The sequence below is a fragment of the Mercenaria mercenaria genome, chromosome 19 (genome assembly GCF_021730395.1).
Source record: "Mercenaria mercenaria strain notata chromosome 19, MADL_Memer_1, whole genome shotgun sequence".
Lineage (NCBI taxonomy): Eukaryota > Metazoa > Mollusca > Bivalvia > Venerida > Veneridae > Mercenaria > Mercenaria mercenaria.
Window position 1 is genome coordinate 31899809 of NC_069379.1, and position 23312 is coordinate 31923120.

The window sequence follows — 23312 nt, forward strand, 5'->3', positions numbered from 1 at the left end:
AAACAAGCAAATCAATACATGTTGACTGAACAGAACTATTTAAGCAAAACAGTCCGACGGAAGTGAAATTATGGTTCATCAAAACTAGTCAATAGTCGTGTTTGAAGGTTTGTAGAGAAAAAAGTTACAGATATATCAAAAAAGTAAATTACGCATTCTATATGTATGAGGAATATGCTGAATTTTATATTAAACAAAATTCGAAACGGAACCTAACAACTTCTAATTAGGCGCATTCTACCTTAATGAGTGACGGCGTATTAGATATATTCATTTTCATATCTTTCATATGTTTTAAAAATTGAAAATGATTATCTGGTCGGTAGCCAAACTTAGTATGAAGTAATATTCATAGTAATATACTAATACTAAGTTTTGATTGGTTTCAATATTATTTAATATATCATGTGTGCAATACAATACAAAATCTTGAAATGAGTTTCCAGGTATGTGATACATGTAAAAAATAATGTAGCAAAACTTGTCATATTCACAATAAGCATGTTCCAAAATATGACATTTATATGGTATAAAAGCATTTAACTCATTAAAACGAGACTACTAGCGCCAGTGCAACAAATGCATTTAAAATTGACGAAAACTTTTAACGATGTTTCAAAGCTGAAATATTTTCCGGAAGAATTTTACCGGTTTGAAATGTTTAAAAGAAATAACAGAATAGCGTGCGCCTTGTAACTTGCACTTAAATAATCCTAAAAATAAAGAGACTATTGTCTATCACGTCGTGATTACTATTTACAGAATTTAAGTGATTTTCCCGAAACAATGCTAACTTAAAGCTGAAATTCATTAACACGGCCTTATTCTTTTGCTGACAGAAGTTTCGATCTATATTAAAAGCTTTCAAGGGTTTGCAGACGGATATTGTGAGTGGAGTGGCTATACTTTGTCCGGGTAGAAATAATTAATTCTTGTGCTACCTGTGTTGTCCTCAATGTACTTTTTAATAGATTAAATTTTATTTTTGGTATATCTCATCTAAAGGCTTGTTTATTGATAATCGCGCTGTACTGCGCAGTTGTTGTCATAACAGGGCTACATATCTATAGACCATTTTACACAGAGTTATTTGCTTAGGAACGGGAAACAATTTTCACGCATGCGCACTCGGCGTAAGGCAAAAAGACATGACTGCACAATATAAATTACGTTAGAAATATATTGTACTCTGAACTATTCAATAAATAATGAGTTTGTTTTATAGCAAATATCCACCAAATGACAAAGGAAAATATATGATCTTTGCAAACCGACAGCTTTAACTAATTTGCATTATCATTGATGATTTTCGATTAATGGACTACCTATTCATTCGGCAATTTTGATCTCGCCAAATTTAGATTAAGAAAAATGGAAAAAATGATACTTTCCCTGAATTGATAAAGTAATAACAAAGATTTTGTTTAATTTCCTAACGTGATATCCCATAACTTATCACGTGTCGAAATAAGCTTACATGATACTTGAAATATAATTAAAAGTCGAAGTTGAAGATTTCAAAAGGGAATCAATTTATTCAGCATTCAAAACAAATGAATAAATAAATAAAATAAATTATAATAAATAAAATAAATAATCATCTTAAAATTGTTATTTTTCATTTTAATTGTTTCTTTGAATTTGAATGTTTTGGGTTTTTTTATTTTGACCTTATCAAAATGGTTCGAATGGTGAATGCAGCGGTCAGATTTAATAGAGAGGAGGCGGGTAGCGGGGAGGGGTGTTATACACTTACATACTTTATCTGTTCTATTCATTGCGGAAAGTTTATCATAATTATTCTTTTAAATCACGAATAATGACTTCATGCGCGATACATTTTCGATATGAAAATGATCCAGCATGTAAACATAAGAAATAAAACAATTAGAGATATATATCAGGTATTTTCCTTCAGTGTGTAGTTATAGTCATTGATTTGATTGATATCTTACGATTTTAGGTTTTTGTAACTACACTTTCATCGTTTTACAAGGCAATGTCCATTAAAGTTCCAAAGTATATTCTTATAGATTTTGAAATACTAGATATCACGTGAAATGTTTATTTTTGAGTCACAAAACAGCTCCGCCACGTGATATATTAATATGAGTGCGTTCTTTTAAAGGCATTGATGACCGAAGGCATTAATGTATATCACATCAAAGCCATCTTATTTGCTTCAGTAACTTTTATGGTCCGCTCTAATTAGGGGACACTCTCGAAATAAAAATTACGGTCTTGATTGCCCAGGTGACCTATGTTTTATCATGTCAATTGCATAAGCGCCTTTGAACGTATAAGCGCCTTTGAACGTATATTACATATGAAAAGGGCGCTCAACAAATCTGGTATAATATAATATAATAGTTACGCAATGATTTCCGGTATATCACCTAAAACAGCAACTTCAGTGGCATGGAGCCGAAAGTATGTAGATGTCATTTAAGGCGTAGAAAAGTATATATAACAACTATTTGTTGTGGGAAAAATAGACATAATGAAAAAAATGAAATTTTTAAATGTAAGGAACAAGTTTTATATTGTATGATGTATGGAAGACTGGATATGCTTGTTCTTTTCTGACGAAAATAAAAATAAAGCAGGCTTTTCAGGTAAGATATGATTAATTAACATACATGTCTTTAATCAAAGTTTACTGTATAATAAATTAATTGATTGAAATTATCTTTATAATGGCAAAACATTTCATAATATAATGATAATTTTAAGTAGGTTTTCTTACCGCTGAGATTTTTTCCTGCCACACGTAAAGAGCGCATGCGCGATAAAATCGAAACATCGGCGGATTAGCATAGCAGCCAATAACTTGTGTAAAAACATCTATACAAAAATGAACAAAAGAACAAAATACGCATCATGGACATTCAGCAATGCACGCATTATCAATACACACACTGCATAATCTATAATGCTTTTCTAATATCAAACTACGTTAAAGTACGTTTGATATTAAACCGTATTCCAAACAGACAAATGTAATAAGACTTGCTTCCAAAAGCAAGGTTTATAGATTTGATAGTTACATCAGTAACCACCCAGTGGGATTATTACTTATTATGCGAAGCAATAAAGAACTCAACGTGCATGCGCGCAACCACATCTGTTTATGGAATGCCGCAGCTGACTTAGGTTAGGACATTTCGTGCTATCAGAGTGTAGTTTAAACTTGCCAATACAGTGTCTTATTGTTTTAAGAAATTATGTTGTAATGTCAAAGTACGTGTGGTGTTAACTTGTCAAAAAAGTGTCTTAGTATGTTAACTGGTATGTAATCTTCTCTACCTGTGGTGTTAACTTGTTAAGTCTGTGTCTTATTATAATATAAGCTATGTTGTCTAGGTGTAATATTAACTTGTCCGATGGTGACTTCTTATGTCAAAAACTATGTTATGATGCCAAAGTGCCGTGTGTTCTTGTCCACACACATTGTGTTATTACTTTAAAAAGCTAGACTAGATCAAATAATACTAGCTTTTTGACATGATAAGACATTGTTTTGACAAGTTAGCAATACACGTTGACATGATAACCTGCCTAGTTAGCATAAAAAGACACAAATGTGACAAATTTGCATCACACTTTGACATAATAGCATAGCATATCAATATAATTAGACACTGTCATGAGAAGTTACTACCACATTTTGAAGATCATACATAATTGTGATAATTATAATAACCTAGCTTTTTGACATAATTAGACATTGTTTTGATTAGTTAATATCACGCTTTGACATGATAAAATTAAGCCCGGGTCCTGAATTCTTTGATTTTGGGGAGGAGGTGGGGGCACCAGTTTAACAGGTTAGAACGAAAACGTTACCAGCGAGGTGCAAAGCGCCGACATGGGACATGTGCAGGTGTAGGGCCTCCGCCCCTGTTGGAGGAGGGTGTCAGGGATTCTGCCCCAGGAATACATTTATATACAGGAATGAAATGGTGGCCTCAGGTTTGAGTCTTCATTTTAAGGTACTCGGGTACTTGTGAGGTACTCCTGCATTCTAGGTGTCAGGGGGCTCATCCCCTGGATTGTTTCTAAATACAGGTATTCAATAGTGGCCTCAGGTGCGTTTTCTGGAATAAATTTTGATGAAATCTAGGAGGTAACCTCCTCAATTTAGGGGGTTCCTGGGGTTCTCCTAGAAAAGTTTCAAATATAGGTATGAAATGGTGGCCTCAGGTACAATTTTGGTCATAATTTTGATATATTGGGGTACCCCGTCATTATAGTTGAATCAGCGTGGTTCTCGCGTGGGAAATTTTGAAATTATAGGTATGAAAAGGTGGCCTCTGATGCGTTTTTGGGTCTAAGTTTTGAGAAAATATTTTTTGGCAAAGAAAGTTGGCTGCATCTTTGATGTGCTTAGGTAACAACTAAGGAGGCACGGGCGCCCTCGGTCTGGCACAGGATCCGGCCTGTAACATGAAACGTCACGACCTACGACAGCTAGAGCGTTCCATACCTGTTCGTTCTGTAAGAACACGACTGTTTTTTACGGCTGTGCGCTATTCTGAACAGTTATGGCGACGATGTGGCGTACATGTTTCGGTCTTTCCTTGATATTCTTATATGATATATCAAATGATGTTTTCGCGATCGGGAATATTAAGTTTACAAAGTATCGGTTGTTTGATGGCTACACCTGCTCTTCTAACCAGACTGTCTTTAATGCTAGAGACATAGAAAACAGAATTATGTGTGTATCAATGTGTTCCGCGTCACCGGCATGTTTTGGAGTTTTCTACCATCAAATGGAAAAGAGATGCATCGGCTGTGCATTCTACACGAACGTCAGCGCACCCGCACGTAATGGTACTACATTTTACAGACGCAAGGGTGAGACCTTTGATATTTCTAACTGCAGCATTTTTAATTTATTTGAACAGTTTTATTAAGGTTAGATTGTCTCTTGCCATTTCTAATACAGAATCCATAACGTATTATGCCTTTTTTCATTTACGAAAAGATTAAAATTGTAATAAATAGCCGCCGGTTTCTTTTTGCCACGCCGGTATTTGGCAAATTCAGCCCATATTTATACGCGCTTTACAAAAATGAAAATTGCCTTAAATTGTTACATTAAACCACCTTTTTTAAAGTTTGTATGTTTTGATATAATATCATTACTATTTTTTTGTAAATAAGCACGAGAAAATTGAATTTGCCATGGCTAAACCGATTTTGTCATGGCTAAACTGTCCTTTGCCATGGCAAAATATTTGCCATGGCAAGAAAATTCTTCATTTTGCCATGGCAATTTTTTTTTCATTTTTCTTAAAAAATGATTTTAACTATTTCCAAACGTATGTATAGGTAGAAATATGATGTTCCATATTAATTTCTTGGTGTTTTTTATTTTGCCATGGCAAGATTCTGCCATGTCAATTTTGCCATGGCAAAATTCCTATAGCAATTTTGCCATGGCAATTTTCTTTTCCGAATTTTTTAAAGGAAGTTTTTTAATTTTAGTGATTATGAAATACAAGGACACATTTAAATTGACAAGCGCAAAATCTTGCTTTATAGATTGCTTATTGATTTTCAGTGGCAAGGAGTAGTTTCTTACTTCCTATTGCTATTATAGCTTATTACAATCCATAAATACTCAATTTATAATAGCTTACATTATCAAACGTCTTCAACATAGTAACATTTAGGAAAGTAATTACTATTGGATAAAATTGCCATGGCAAAATCTTACCATGGCAAAATTAAAAAAACTAAGAAATTAAAGTGGAACATCATATTTCTACCTATACATACGTTTGGAAATAGTTAAAATCTTTTTTTAATAAAAATGAAAAAGTAAATGCCATGGCAAATTCAATTTTCTCGTACTTATTTACAAAAAACTAGTAATGATATTATATCAAAACATACTAACTTTAAAATAGGTGGGCTAAAGCAACTTCCACTCTTCGCTTCATACAACGAAATGTCAAAACTGTCAATAAAAAGGTCCAAATTGCTGCCTATAACACCTATGTCCGCCCTCAACTTGAGTACTGTTCAAGCGTCTGGCATCCTTGGCAAAAAACCCTCACTAGCAAAGTTGAAAATGTCCAAAGATCAGCTGCTAGGTACGTCATGTACGACTACAGTTACACCAGTAGTGTTACACAAATGCTGAAAACTTTAGAATGGAATACACTCCAATATAGAAGGTTACACAATTCATTAGTAATGTTTTATAAAATAAGGACCCAGACAGTTGCAGTCGACCAATCTCATCTTATTCCAACTAGAAACCTAAATTACTTAATCCCCATGTCTCACACTCAGAACTTTTCTAACTCCTACTTCCCAAGGACCATCCGACTCTGGAACTCCCTACCTACTTATGTTAAATCTAGCCCCAGTCTCAGTATCTTTAGAGAGAGGCTGGCGGTGGTCAGTATATAATTCTGTTGACACTGTCCCATTTTAACTGTAGCATACTGTCTTTTTTAGCTTTTTTTCTTTTAACATTGTAACATATCATTTCTTAAACAACTGTTTCTCTGACAGCGCCGCCCAGTGATAGTCGGAAATCGACGGTTGGGTGAAAGATGTAGATGTAGATGTTAATGTGACAATTTAAGGCAATTTTCATTTTTGTAAAGCGCGTATAAATATGGGCTGAATTTGCCAAATACCGGCGTGGCAAAAAGAAACTGGCGGCTATTAATACTGGTATACGGCGTACAAAATCAAAATATCTACTATTTATACCAATCCAGTGTAAAATTCCTTTATCTTACTGCGACGTTTAAAAATGTCAGGCTTCTTTATTTATATGCACTTAGAACTATTTCGCATTCACCCCTCAATGTGTATTTTGTTATTTTGCTTTACTATGCAAAGCGCCTTTGAACGTCTGGTATGATAGATAGACCAAATAGCAGTTTCGATTGTTAATACTCTAAGAATTACTAGAGTATGTTCGTCGAAGGAACGACAAGTTTCAAACTTTTATTTTTAGACTTGTCATTTAAAGAATATTTGTTTACATTCTTTTTACGTACATTTTCCCCGAAATAAAACACATCTTCTCGTTAATCAAATCTTTTATAATTGAATTTTTAATCAATACAAATAAGATCTTCATGAAATAGATTTGTAATTTGCATTTTTGAAAGGAGTTTATATAAGCTACCTACTAGCTTGTTTTCCAATTCGTGTATAAAATACGGTAAAATTAAGGAGAGGACAACCATAAGCTGACAAAGCTTCCTGTCCAATTCCTTAATTAATGTTTGTAAATGTTTCATGTATTACTGAAATAAAATATGTTCAAACTAAACTAAACTAAATACTGTAAAATCTTGTTGTACGTGTTATGTGTATGTTGTTTCAAAATTAATATCATTTATACTATTTTTACAAGAAAGACGTATTGTTAAAAGAAAAGTGAAAAATTTTCGATATAGAATATTTCTTAAAAGAAGCCAAAGTCAGGTGTGCTACGAGCGGGGCATAAAGCATGCTCCGTCGTTGGAGGGGAGGGGGCCCAAGGCTCGAGACCAGCGACACCCTCCGGCCTACCTAGCATTTTTACTCAATTTAGAAAGCAAAATAAATTTGGTGATCATGAGAATAGCAATATAGCAAGTTTTTTTCTGAAATATAAATTGTTACATATAATAATACCTTTAAGCACAAAATCATATACATGTACAATGGTATCTGAAAACCGATGAGTCCAAAATATATTCACATTTGTCGCACTTTTTGTAATGCACGTACCAAGCTGTAAATCTGAAATTAGAATTAAATACTGTGAGCTATCTAAAATCGTATGATATAGTGAAATAGTTGGCGTCAATATTCTGATGTTATACAATATTAATGAGATTAATTTGATACTTTCTGAAATTTCACAAGTGGACGGTTTGACTAATAACCCCGAGTGACAACTTTTACAATTAACGAAAACACTCTTGCATATTTGCTGTCAAATTATAATCCTTAAAAGAAAATTTCCTGTTATGTTGATGCTTTCGATAATACAAAACGTAAATACTTCCATTTGACCTATTTCTTAAGAGAGAATACATGACAGTATTTTTAAAGTACAGTTTAGCTTAATAATTTCCATTGCAACTATTAACAATGGTAACAATATGCATTTTTATCAGGAATTTTCATTTCGATTACGTATTCTTCGTATTCAATTTCGGCATTTTCCGGTTGTTATCATGGAAAAAGATTTTCTATTACGACCGAAGGAAGTCAAAACAAGATACGAGAAAGAAAGAAATCCTAATGTCTGACGCTGTTGAGATATTTATACAAATACTGAAAACTACGTGCCTGCCTGTGTAAGACTATAAGTACCTCACATGTCTGTTTGTGTAGGACTATAAGGACCTCACATGTCTGCCTAAGTATGACTATAAGTACCTCACATGTCTGTTTGTGTAGGACTATAAGAACCGAACATGTCTGCCTGTGTAGGATTAAAAGGTCCTCCAGGTCCGTCTGTGTAGGACTATAAGTACCGCACATGTCTGTCTGTGTAGGATTATAAGGACATGACACGCCTGCCTATGTAAGACTATAAGTACTTTACACGCCTGCCTGTCTTGGGCGATAAAAGACCTTACATGTCTGCCTGCGAAATACTATGAGGACCTTAGATATCTGTGTGCGTGACTATCAGGACTTTATATTTCTGCCTGTGTAGGACTACAAGAGATAACACTGAAATAACAACAACAACTGATAATAATAAGACATATACGCACAGTATTATTTCTGCATCTTTTTTTATCTTTATTCCATGCCATACGCCACACAAGCGACGTCTAAGCTCTGTCCTGTCGCAAATTCGAGACATCCTGAGAAGATTTACACTTTTTCAGTTTGGTTTATCTTTCTATGCATCATAGATCTATCCTGTCGCGAATTCGGTTTTCACTTTTTCAGTTTGGTTTAGCTTTCTATACTTATATGTCATAGATATGCCTTTTCGCGAATTCGGGACATCCTGATTAGTTTTCTCATATTTTCCGTCTAGGTTAGCTTTCTATACTTATATATCATAGCTCTGTCTTGTCACGAATTCGGTATATCCTGATTTGGTAAAATTCTCATAGTTACAGATTGGTTTAGCTTTCTGTACTTATAGCTCTGTCCTGTCGCGGATTCGAGACATTCATTTCTTCCGTTTGGTTTAGCTCTCTAATTTTATATATCATTGCTCTGTACTGTGGCGAATTCGAGACTTCCTTGTTAGGTTTCTAACTTTTTCAATTTGGTTTATCTTTCTCACTTTTTAATTTTGTTAAGCTTTCTGTACTTGCATTTATCAATACTTTTCTCGCAGCGATCCATAGAGATTTTATACTATTCTGTATGCTTTTCATCGTGTTGCTACTTTTCATTTTCAGAGTACCATTTAATAGAAGAAACAATGAACTGGAACGAGGCTAAGGTAATTTGTGTTCGCTTTTTATTTGAGACTTGTATTGATATTACGATAAAATCTGTAGCAACATCTTTTGTATATAAGGCAGCCAAGCAAAAAATAAATAATGATTTGGAACTCAGTCTAAATGGTCCCAAAATGTAAGTTATAATATTTTCGTTTCAGTTAACCTTAAGTCTGTTTGCAGATAGTGATTTTGGCCAGTTTGAATGGTCCCAAAATGTTAGTTATAATATTCTCGTTTCAGTTAACCTTTAGTCTTGCAGAAAGTGATTTTGGCTTTGCGATCAGTGCAAGTAAAGATCAGCCGTACAGACTGATCATTTTCTGCACTGGTTGCTACTCAGGCAGTAAATTTTCAGTGAACACTTCTTTAATAATACTGCCAAAACTGAATGATTCACCCCTCAATTTTAGAAATTAAGCAGGGTAAAGGTTAACATTGCATCGGCCTAATATGTTCATAACAGTGTTGGAAGGAGAGTCTTATACACTTTGAGAGGACAAATACTACACATGTACTAGAACGTTAAGAATTTAGTTCTGTTTCAAGCGGACCAAAGATCAGGGTTACTTATGCTCTGCGAAAACATTTATATTTAGATAATGACGGACGGACGGAAAGGCAGATCAACAGGTAGATCGATATATAGATTAAGAAAATAAATCAGATTTTTTTATTCCACAGGATCATTGCACTGTACTCGGAGGACAACTTGCTACGATCAAATCTCTTCATGAACAAATGTTTGTGTACGAACTCCTTAATCAAGGTACGTTTATCAGTATTTTTATTTTGATAGTTTCAATATAATTCTGTCAAGGTTGTTTGTATGTACACATTTTTGTGTACATAACAAAACCATAGAAGACAGTACTTGCAAAGTAAGTAAATCTTTGTTTGCGAGTGGTCAGATGGTCACTGGCATTTTGCAACACAGAAGGCCGAGGAAACCAACCTATCCCGAATGATAATAGGGAGCAAACATGCATTACCGCTATCTGGTCAAAGTAAATTGTCCTAAATTCATCAGCTTCATTAATAACCAGTGTATACTCACTGAAGTCAACTTTGCGTTATCTGAGTATACCATCGAGAAAAGTCGCAAACGGGGAAAAAAACATTCCTTTAGGAAACGTTCCTTTTGGTTTATATATTGTAAACGCTGGTTCTCAGATTGCTTGTGCATTTGCAATGACAGGTGAAACCAGCCTCCATGTGATTCGAAAGCTACGGCCTATTTCATTACTTTAAACAAGAATATTATTGTAATACTGATCCGTCGGGACGGGCCGAAATAACGTACAAAACGCGGATCCTGCGATGACTTTAAACGTTTTAGATTTTTACAACAAACCATGTATATAGAGAGAAAGCAATTTGGAGAATATGCATGTTATTTTAATTTGTGCGACCGATCGTTTGTTTGTTTGTCTGTCCGGTAGTTTCAAAGGGCGTTTCATGTGATAACTTTAGAAGTACATTGGATATTTTCCTAAAACCTGGTACATTAATAGAAGGCAATGTGTTTAGCATTTCATTTTGTCTTTACTTTCTCCGCCGAACACAAAAGATCGTGCGATACTTAAAGCACAATATTTGTTTCTTTTTTGAACTACTAAGGTTCCTTTTTGAAATCTTAGAATAGAATAATATGCTGTAAACACTATTATTATGAATTCAACAAAATCGAATGATGCTATGTTTCATTTTTAAATTATCTGTTCTACTGTTTTTCACTAAACATCTCTAGAATTTAGAAACGACCGGCTTTCGTTATAAGACAGGAAAATTTGACAAAAACAAAAACAATATAAATTCACTTAAAGAGCGCTTGCGCATTAAGATAAAACATCTGGTAAATTATCATGGCAACCAATAGCGTTGTAAATCCGTCTATAAGACAAGACAAAAAAAACCATGACAAAAACAAAATTAACTCTTTATCCTGTCATTTATTGGAAACATATATAAATCTTGTTTGTTATTTGACCATTTACCAGTAAAAGTCAATATCATCATCTTTGTATCTTATTAATGATTTTGCGCGTTTTATAAAATCATTACAAGTACGTTTATTTCTCTTATAATTTACAAATAAGTATAGATCGTACGATAAATGAAATGATGTCTTTGCAATACTAGATGTTGTTGAATTTTTAATGTTATATCAACAAGATATATTCTAAACGTGTAGGACATTTGATAAATGTACTATAGAGTTATATAAGATTGTCAACAACATCCAGAGTACAGTGTTCCGTTAGTGCCAGCGCCTGCTTCATATGAACACGAAGCGAAAAGGTACGATTGAGATGTGCGACAGTGTGATGGCGAAGTGCGAGAGTACAGCGGCGATAATACGTCAGTGTAATGGCGAAACATGACAGTACGATTGTGACTATCCATCGTACTATCTGTCTTTGCCATCATTCTGTTGCGCTCCACCATCGTAGTGTCACCTTGTTGCGCTACATCATTCGTAGTGTTACCATCATAGTGTCACACTTCGCAATCGTACTGTGGTACATTCGCACTTAGGTTCATAGAGAGCAAGCGCTGTCCTGCCGGAACACCGTACCAGAATGTGTTGGAACTTTTGATAGGTATATTATGATGGCAATATGAAGAATATACATGCCATTGTATTTTGTTAGACGATTGCTATGGCAACATTTATAAATTTAGACATACTTTATCATAATTGTCTAAAGAAATATTGTATGAAACTATATGCACCCTATGTTTTAAAAATGATTTTAATGAATATGGGTATATTGTACATGATTTGGAAAATATGCTAAAATGTCTGCAATTGTTTCCTTATTGCTTAAATAATAAGATATCATGTCCGTGCAGTTTAAATACCTTAAATTGTATCCTAATCGCCTTTCAGCTGACATTGGAGATATGCGTGTATGGATTGGAGCATCAGATACCATGGCGGAAAATACATTTGTCTGGATAGATGGACCTACTTTTTCTAACACATTTACCTATTGGGGCCCAGGCCAGCCGAATAACTATAATAACCAAGACTGTGTCGATTTATTCAACGAGAATGGAAAATGGGAATGGAATGACGAGACGTGCACACGGGAAATCTTAAGCTTATGCGAATTTAATTAATGTCCCGCGTGCGTGCGTGCGCGTGTGCGTGTGTGTGCGTGTATGCGTGCGTAGTTCATAAGGTGGATTAGACATTTATCACCCCAAATTGAAATGTATACAGCAAGTCGTTGTCTTTGAAATAAGTTTCAACTTAGTCATAGACCAAGAATTTTGGACACAATATTTAAAACAGAAACCGATCTGTAGTTGCCAACTGACACTTAATCATTCATTTTAAAAAGGGGAACAACTCTAGCAGACTTGAGATCGTCTGGCAAAATACCCTAAATAAGTGACAGATTTATAATATGAGTTAGAGGAAAACATTAATAAGTGACCCATCTTTAATAAAGCGAGAAGGTATACCATCTAAGTCAGTTACTTTGTGTGTATTCAGAGAGTTTAAATATTCAAGAAGAAAAAAGGAAAGAATAACTATGAGAAAACTCTCCTTTCTTTTCATAGAAATTGTAAACAAAATTACAGCCATACTTGTGTACACATTTGAGAAGCTGTTCAACAAAGTCACATGCTTCAGTAGTATACAGACTACTGAAAGATTCAGCAGTTAGTTTCTTTTCAACCCAAACGTTGTCATCAATACTTATAGTATGTTTGAACTGGAATCAGGAGATCCTTCCTTAGAAGGCAAACCAAGACTTTTAAGATTTATCCATAAAGATTTAGAATCCTTTTTTTATGTTCAATACTATTTGTAAAATAATCATTGTTAGCATTGTGAACTAGATGATGTACTTTATTGTTTAAGATCTTAAAAGAGTTAAAAAATTTCCTCACATTTATATATATGAAATGCTTCTGTAATCTCTTTCATTTATTGCTTGCTCTTTGCTTGATTCTAGTTTGCTTCACAGGTGCAATACTGTCTATCACAGATAAAACAACTGTTTAAACATGTTCCATGCATCATTCACATTTTCTCTTACAATTACAGGAGGCCAGACAATTGATAAAAGACTAGCTTGAAAATTCTTCTTGTTATAGCATTACACAGATCTCAAAATAACATTTCTAAATTTGAACTTTGAATGATATCATCATGTAAGCTTAATGCGACGTGTGCTTTTGTCAACTTTTTGTAAAGTATGCATGCGCGTTTTGCCAGTTGTAGAGTACGCATGCCCGAAATTTTATTTCCGTTACTATGGAACATGTAAGGTGTAAATTCATCTACATGTCATTTTCTGTTGCTACAGCAGCATCCCACATTGTTCCCATTTAATTTTCGCTATTTTATTTTTTTTATCCCGGCGGTTATTTGGTGACTTTGGCATGTATTATGATGAATTTCTTTTAAGTGTATTTACATTTAGTTTCCTGTTTATCTATATATTTTTTAGATTCAGATTTAGTCGTTATGAAGTGTGCGTAGCTTTTTTCGGGTACTTAACACAATTTTTCATTGTTTGTCTCTTTATGCATATACATATACGAATATTTCAAGGATATAATAGTACTAATCTTATAGACATAATAACGTAAATAGTTGTGCTCAGAAGCCCTAGTTTTTTTAGATAATAATAATTAGTCAGGTGGTTTTATTGGCAAAAGTGCTCTGGAAATCATTTTATGAGGGCCGGCATGTTAATGCCCGAGGACAACATATTTGTTGAAGATTGAACCTTACTGGTTACTTCGATAGCTGTCTCCAAAAACTATAACATGTTTTATGTAAATTAGAGGGGTCAAAAGGTCATGCTATGAATTTCTGAATTTGCAGTTTCTTTGTGTAGCTTTTATTTCAATGACTATGTACTGGCAATTTTTCTGGAAAATTGTACTCTAAATATATTACGAAAATATTTTCTAGTAATTTAGAATTGATGCAAAGCTAAAACAGAACATGACAAATAGAAACAGTGTCTGAAATTAGGATCAAAGGTCATGCACTGTATCTATTTACGTTGAGACAATGTCATCTATAGACACTATTAATATGTTATCCAAAAGTGATGAATGGAATTTATTCAAACTTCATACAAACATTAAGGACATTTAGGAAAAGTGCCTTGTATAAGTTCAATAAACTTACCTAGCTTACTTTTGAAATTATCTCCCTTTATTAAACTAAAATATAACATTTCTTTTCCAAAGAATAACTCTAAATTTAACATATCATTTTTGTTGAAATTTCACACAACGATAAAGACCATTAAAACAAACTGAAGTGTATAAAATCATGAGTATATTTCGCTAGTTTTTTTTAATTATCTCCCTTTATAGAATTTAGTTGTCTGAACCATATCGTTGCACTAAATGACATTACTTTCTATTCAGTGGTCTAAATAGTACTTACGTTACTGGCATCAGTTGATCGTTACAAAACTTTTGTCAAAAGGCTGTGGTACCCTACTTGCTTAAGTAATTGTTTAAGTATATAGAAAAGCGGATGGTCACAATCAATAGACATAAAGATTAATATTTACCGTATTATGTACTTGCTAAAGCACATCTCAGCTCATTGACAAACGTCATCATCAATATATATCATGTACAGCGCAATATATGATCTTTGACAGTTGTATATTCCCTTTCTCTGCATATTTTTATATAATTTAACACAGATATCATAAGCATTGTTATAGAGTATGGGGTTCCTTTTTCGCTCGTATTTTTTTTTTTTTTTTTTTTTTTTTTTGAAAATTATTGTTATCACTTGGTCGTCATCGGCGTCGGCGTCATCGTTGCCTGGTAAAGCTTTATGTTTAGGTCAACTTTTCTCCTAAACTATAAACACTATTACTTTAAAACTTGCAAAACTTGTTCACCATCAATAGCTGACTCTATACAGAAAGAAACATAACTCCATTCTGCTTTTTGCAAGAATTATGGCCCCTTTTGAACTAAAAAATATCAGGTTTCTTATTTAAGTTTAATATTTAAGTCAATATTTCCCTAAACTATCAAAGCTATTGCTTTAAAACTTGTAAAACTTGTTAACCATTAAAAGCTGACACTGTATAACAAGAAACATAACTCCATTCTACATTTTTGCAAGAATTATGGCCCCTTTTGGACATAGAAAATATCTGATTTCTTGTCGAAGTTTTGTGTGTAGGTCAGTTTCTCTCCTTAACTATCAAAGCTTTAACTTTAAAACTTGCAGCACTTGTTAACCATTAAAAGCTGACACTGTATAACAAGAAACATAACTCCATTCTACATTTTTGCAAGAATTATGGCCCCTTTTGGACATAGAAAATATCTGATTTCTTGTCGAAGTTTTGTGTGTAGGTCAGTTTCTCTCCTTAACTATCAAAGCTATAACTTTAAAACTTGCAGCACTTGTTAACCACCAAAAAGCTGACTCTGTAAAGTGAAAAACATAAACCTATCCTGCTTTTTGCAAGAATTATGGCCCCTTTTGGACTTAGAAAATATTAGATTTTTTGGTTTAGTTTTGTGTGTAGGTCAGTTTCTCTCCTTAACTATCAAAGCTATAACTTTAAAACTTGCAGCACTTGTTAACCACCAAAAGCTGACTCTGTAAAATGAAAAACATAAACCTATCCTGCTTTTTGCAAGAATTATGGCCCCTTTTGGACTTAGAAAATATCAGATTTTTTGGTTTAGTTTTGTTTTTAGGTCAGCTTTTCTCCTAAACTATCAAAGCTATTGCTCCAAAATTTGCAACACTTATTAACCAGCAAAAGCTGACTCCGTAAAGCAAGAAACATAACTCCATTCTGCTTTTTGCAAGAATTATGACCCCTTTTGGACTTAGAAAATATCAGATTTCTTGCTTAAATTTTGTGTTTAGGTCAACTTTTCTCATTAACGGTAAAAACTTGGAGTAGTTATTCAGCAAGTACAGTAACTATACATTGTTTTTTTGGATCTTTTTGCAAGAATTACGACCCCTTTTGGATTTAAACTATCATAGCTATGACAATATTTCTATTACACAGAGACAAAACACAAATGAACATCTGCGCCCGCAAGGCGGTGCTCTTGTTTTATTTTAGCATGTTTTCATGATGACGTATGTACCGATACTACTATTAACTTTTGAAAAAAAAGTACTGCATAACACAGGTATAATTCGATTTCTTTTTATATTTATTACTTCTTATAACAAGTCGCTTTTATATAATTTTAATGAATAAAATGCTCCCTCCCACAATTTATTACACTTTGAGCAATGATTGTCTACCACTGAGTATTAGTATATCATGTTTTGTTTAGCGTACCATTTATTTCACCAAAATCTACGTTACATTATAAAACTTAAGATTGACAAACTTTTCAAAGTTGCACAATGAGCATTAAGTTTCAGTGCTTAGTTAACAAGCATCTCTAAATGATTTTTTAATAATTCGTTATGTAAATTGCTTTAAAGTGCATTCTTTCGCCACACGCAGCTTATTTGTACATACGTTACTTAATTTGATTATGTCCTTTGTTCGTTAAAACTCCCTATTGATGTAGAATGAGTGGCGCAGTGGTTAGCAGGCTGGATTACAATTCAAGCGGTCCGGGTTCGATTCAAGGTCGCGGCTGATATCCTGACTACTGTTCAGTAGCCTGGCTCCCTGGCTGCATGGTAATTTTTTATATAAATACTGCAGGCAAAATAAGAAAATCTTAAGCCTCTAAAATAGCACATTTTATCTGATGGCTGAACCATACAGCCTGGTGAAAGTTGGCCAATGTAACCCAAGATTACCCCTGTAAACTGTTAACTACTGAGAACCCTGTCAATTGCAAGGCAATTAACTATCCTACCTAATGACAAGTTCTCCTTACCAATTTGATAAGGGTCATTTGAGAAAACATCCAAGATGTTTTTACTTTCTGGAAATGTATGATATTGAGCCCATTCATGATTCGACAGTTTAATAGTAAATATTGTATATGGATAATTAATTAGAATTAACATAAACTCAATATTTTTCTTATGAATTTTAGGTTTTATTAATTGTTAACTGGAAACTCCACCTAAAGAAAGTGTTATGGTAAAATTAACCCTTGCATCAAAAAAGTTCAAATGTATACTATGTGCAGAAATGAAAAGAAACAGAAAAGAAAGACAGCGCTTGTTTCATGGTCAAGAAAAAACAGACTTGTGGTACATAATTGAGCAAGTTTGGGTATTAATATTTCGGAAGATGACCACAGCGAAATTTGCTGTAGAAATTGTGCTAAAAAGCTTTACACCACAGTTAAATCGCTACGTATGACTCGACTACGTGCATATATTTTTTTTTTAAATGTACATTTATATGGGGCATACATTGGAAAGTTCAGAAGATATTTAACTAAACAAATAATGGAAATAACAAGAGCTGTCCGTATTTGACAGCATGCTCCACTATTCGGCGATTTGACAGTAAAATATGTCTCAATAAGAGACCCCTACTCTAAAAGGAAGATACACTTAGGGGCATAATTCTGTCAAGAACACAGATTTGAGTTTAAAGATATATTTTGAGTTTCAAGTCATTATTCTATATAGTGCCAAAGTTGTGTCCAGGAAACGAAGTTTGTCAAAGGTCAAAAATACAAATCTGAGTTATGGCTACCACACATGCAGATGATGATGATAAAGATACAATTAAGTTTCAAGTCTTTATCTTATATTGTACTAAAGTTATATCCAGAAAGTGAAGGTTGTCTTCAGGGTTACTAGGTGATAACATCAAGTCCCATAACACTGACATGCAAATTTGGCCAAATTATGCTTCCTCTTGGACTTAAAAAACACATAACTTTGAAACTTATTTTTTCTTTTCTTGGTCAATTACCAACCTCACTAGGTCAAGTCCCATAACTCTGACATGTATTTCTGGCAAATCATGCCCCTTTTTGAACTCAGAAAATTCTGGTTTAAGTAAATTCTGGTTAAAGTTTTGCAAGCAAGTTACTATCACCACAACTAATGCAGAAGGATACTAAAATGAAACTTCACATATGTCTTCGCGGTTATAAAACTAGTTGATAGAATCACGTCTAATAACTCTGACTTGAATTTTGGCCAAATTATGCCCCATTTTGGACTTAGAAAATCCTGGTTAAAGTTTTGCATGCAAGTACATACATGTGGAAATATATAGCTATATTACTTAAAGGCATAAAGATTTGAAATTTATTTTTTTTTCTTTTTCTAGATCAATTACCAACCTCACTGGGTCAAGTCGAATAACTTTGACATGCGTTTTTGGCAAATTATGCCCCCTTTTGGACTTAGAAAAATACTGGTTAAAGTTTTGCGTCTGCAAAACAAATGCAGATATCAAATTGAATCTTCACATGTGTCTTCGGGGTTATAAAACTAGTTGATTGCATTGAGTCCCATAACTCTGACTTGTATTTTGGGAAAATTATGCCCATTTTTGGTCTTAGAAAACTTCTGGTTAAAGTTTTGGTTGAAACTTTATTGTTATTTCAACATAAGATTAATATTCCTGCTTCTGTGACAACGATTCGAATAGTCGAGCATTGGCTGTCTTACGGAAAACTCTTGTTGTAAAAGTATTTAACAAGATAACTATTATGATTATACTCTGTTTACATGTAAGACCCATTTGCTTAAATCATTAAATTGTTTTAATTTACTGCTGTCAATTCATATTGTACTAGTTACTAGAGAGTACAATTAAAATGTTCTTTGATGTTTCTTTCTGACTATCCTTTTCCTATTAATTATTCAATTTAGCTAAACTTTCTCTTGAAAAAAAACCATGACTAAATGATATAAATAATTTCATTCAAGTCTTGCACTTACTACTTCTTTATGAAGTGTGCTGATTGCTTTCAGGGCCCTGTTCTTTGAAATATTAATTAGCAAAGATCTGTGTTCACCAAGCAATGACTCTGGACTAATAAAAATTATATCGGATTTGCCTTCATTTAACTGTTATATTGTATTTCACTTTTCCTTCGTATATATCCAGTAAATACACCGTTTTTTAAGTCACTTCTTGGCTTTTCATAAGAGCCACAAGAGGTGACACAACAATAATGGTACCAATTGTGTGCTGTCATTATGGAAACAGATCAAATGCAAATAGTTAAGCTTTTGCCACTGCCAAAATAAAAACTCATTTACTTTTAAATATCCTTTTACAACAGGTTCATAGTTTGGGCTTATTTGTTCATATTTTAAACCCATTTCTCCATTTAAAGTTTAGTTTATAATGATCTATTTAAAAAATCCTCTGATAAATATGTATCTCTTTTGTTTGAAAGCACATTCCTGTTGTCTGATAAGCCATTACAAACTGAGGGCTGCCATAAATCGGTAAATTAGCTGCGGCTCATTAAATGATGGTTAGCACATGAAACCCTTAGATAACATGTCACAGTGATAGCAACTGACTATCACTAAAAGAAATTAATGGGAATTTGTCTCACAAATTTGTGAGACACTGTAAGCCAACTTTCACCAGTCCCTATGTTCGGAGCCAGGGGCAATAAAAAATGTCAATGTAGAAACAACCTACAGGAGTTACTTCCCTCTTAATGAATAAACTTATATATAGGCCTATATATGTAAATAAGAACAAACATAGGGACTGGAGCCAGTCTAACTTTCAGTACTGATACTTTTTCCACCAACACTATCGGCCTAGACTTGTTCCAACCATTACAGGTGGGGACCTTTGTCCACTACCCACTTTAAACAAGAAACTTTACCTTTTTTAAAACTTTTATATCAAAACAAGTAACTGTTGTGTTATATACCGATAACCTAGATGTGTTTTTATATAGGAACGCAGTTAAATAGTTCCGAAATTTTATATGAACTCATTGCCCTATGCTGCTATTCTGCTAACTTCACATAAACGAATCATTTGACAATACTAAATACTGTTCTGTAATCATGAGTTTACAAGTACATTGTACATGTTTTAGCGACTCTCACATACAGCCGACATCACCCTTACATATTACATATATTTGCTTACAATTTTTGTTGGTATATTCCACCGACGCCACTTAAATATTCACCATTATAAACAATATGACATGTGTAAAGGTCAAGGTCACATGCACCCAAATTAAGTTTCCTTTTTGTTTGTAGATGTAATTACTTCCCTTTTATATCATATAGTATAATAAATGTGTTTTTCATCAGCTTACGAACATATATATATATATAAAGCTATTAACAATATTACATTTTCAGAATATGAACACAGACGCAAGTCACAACTTTATTGTATATATAGGTAACACAGCGTTGTTATGATTGCAATACGTTAATATGCAGTGTAGATCTGCATTGACCAACACTGTTATTAACTTACACTGTTGTTTTATTCGTTAGTACTATATAAATATCTTGCATTTCATTTGTTTATTAATTACTATCCTTAAATATGATATTATTATAATATCATTTAATCACATTTTTATTTCATTTTTCTTACCAATATGAAAATAAAATTACATTCGTTCTTTAAAATGCAGATATTAACATTTGAAAGAATTTAGCAATTACAGATTTCCAGAGAAATCTAAAGCAAAGCACATACCTTTACATGAATTATTTCATATATATAGTTATAATTTATATACATATGGCCCACACAGCTACATTGAAAAGAAAATGCTGTATTAGCATGCGGTTGGTGAAAAATGCCCCTAGACGGATAACATTGGTAACAATATATTATTTGATTTTACCAACCATCTACTTTGATCATCCTTAGTGGCATTTGGTGTAAACGTGCGAAGGAAACTGCATACAAAGACATGGGTGAAAGTAAGGGAAATTGCTGTGTACAAGAACCTTTTCGACTTATCTTATTTCATCTAATTGAGTTGCCCAGTCTATAGCTCTTAAAGTGCTGAAGAGATTTGATTCAATCAGACATTAAGAGACGTTCTTGTGTACAAGAACCATAACTTATCATTGCTTTCTTTAAAATAGCCTACCCTTAATTGATATTTGTGTTATGATAACTCCAAAAATATCTAAGGGATTTTGTGGAACTTTTTCACATTATTACAAGGTACGTTGAGAAGAAGTGTTGCCACCGAGTATACTTTTTCCAATTATCTCCCTTTATCAAATTTATTTGTCATGAACATTAAAAATTGGAAAAGAAGTTTGTATAAACTGCATACAGGGATAGATACACTTACTGAAAAAGAAAACATAACTCTTATAGGTCTATAGTTTGTCACTTTTAAATGACCCCCTTTTAATACATTTTAAACGATTTTCCAAGAAATGGTTTAAGGAATTGTTTCTTAAGAGAACAATTTAAGGACTTGTACACCAACAAACCACATTCTTTAATCATATTAAATTATGCTTGTCCTGAACATAAGTGAAAAATTATTCAAGGTATCAAGTTGACATTTGATTGCACATGATAAGTAGAGATACAATGTGCAGGAAACTGTCTATACCAGTTTATACCCTTTTTTATATTAAGCCAACAAAGCTCTTGCCAGTGAACGATTTTGTACGTGCCACTTTCTTCGAAATATCTTCCGGTAAATGCAATAGAAGGTTAGACAACAAATTGTACATTGAAATTCAAGTTTATATAGCTTACATAAATAAACAAGCCTATATCCTGAATCTTGAGTATGCGTTTATTTGTGTTAAAGCCTTATTCGGATACATGACGATTTTTAATTATAGAATGAAATAATATACATTACTCTTCTGAAAACAGAAAGGAACAATTCATTGGCATTTTTTCTGTTCTTTCAAAGATTAACGTGATTAAATGGTTTATCAATAAAAGTAAGCATTTTTGTAGTTGATACACAATACCCTTTTATATGCAAGGTTATGTATCATTTCAGTAGGCAATATGATCATGTTTATTTATATTTCATAGCACTTACTGCGACCTTTGACATATATTTGTGACATTTAAACTGAGAAGCATCTGTATGATCAAACTGATTGCATTAGTTAGATAAAGGAAATTATCTTAACAAGAAATTAGAAACATTTGGTTAAGTAGTCTCACCCCGAATTAAAACAAATCAGATCTGTCCGTAAGACAGCGCGCTCGACTTTTCTCATTGCTTGACACCGAATTAGAGATTTGCCAGTAAAAACTTAAGAAAACTTTAACCAAAACAATCTCAGTTAACAAGGGGCATAACTCTGTAAAAACTCAAATTAGAGTTAGGGAGTTTATTTCTCCTGGTGTAGACTTTGATAGTAAATAACTATTTAAAGTTTCAAGTCAATAGCTTTGATAGTAACTGAGATATTTGACTTTATCAAAACCTTTAACCAAAAATGTTAGTCAAAAAAGGTGCATAACTTGATCAAAATTCAAAACAGAATTATGGGGATTGTCTCTCCTGGTGTAGACTTTGATAAATAATTTGTAAATAATATTGTAAGTTTCGAGTCAATAGCTTTGATAGCAATAAAAATATTTGACTTTATCAAAAACTTTAACCAACGAGGACGCCGACTCCGACGCTGGGCCGATTGCAATAGCTCTACTTTTTCTTCGAAAAGTCAAGCCAACGAAATGAAACATTCAAAACTTTACAACATGTCCTGCCAAAAGGGGTATTTCAACAGTATTTCATAATAATATGTATGCAAATATTACATAAAGATTTACTGGGACGTTTTTAGCTGTAAATTAAAAGCTTTTCTAAAATTGTATATAACTAATATATACTGAACAAAATAGCTGTTTGCCTCATCCCATATCTGTTTGCCAATATCTTCAAAAAATAGCATAAAATACTTCTCGAAATGTAGTGTACAATCAGAATAATATTTTATTGATAAAATATAGAATTTTCAACAAAACC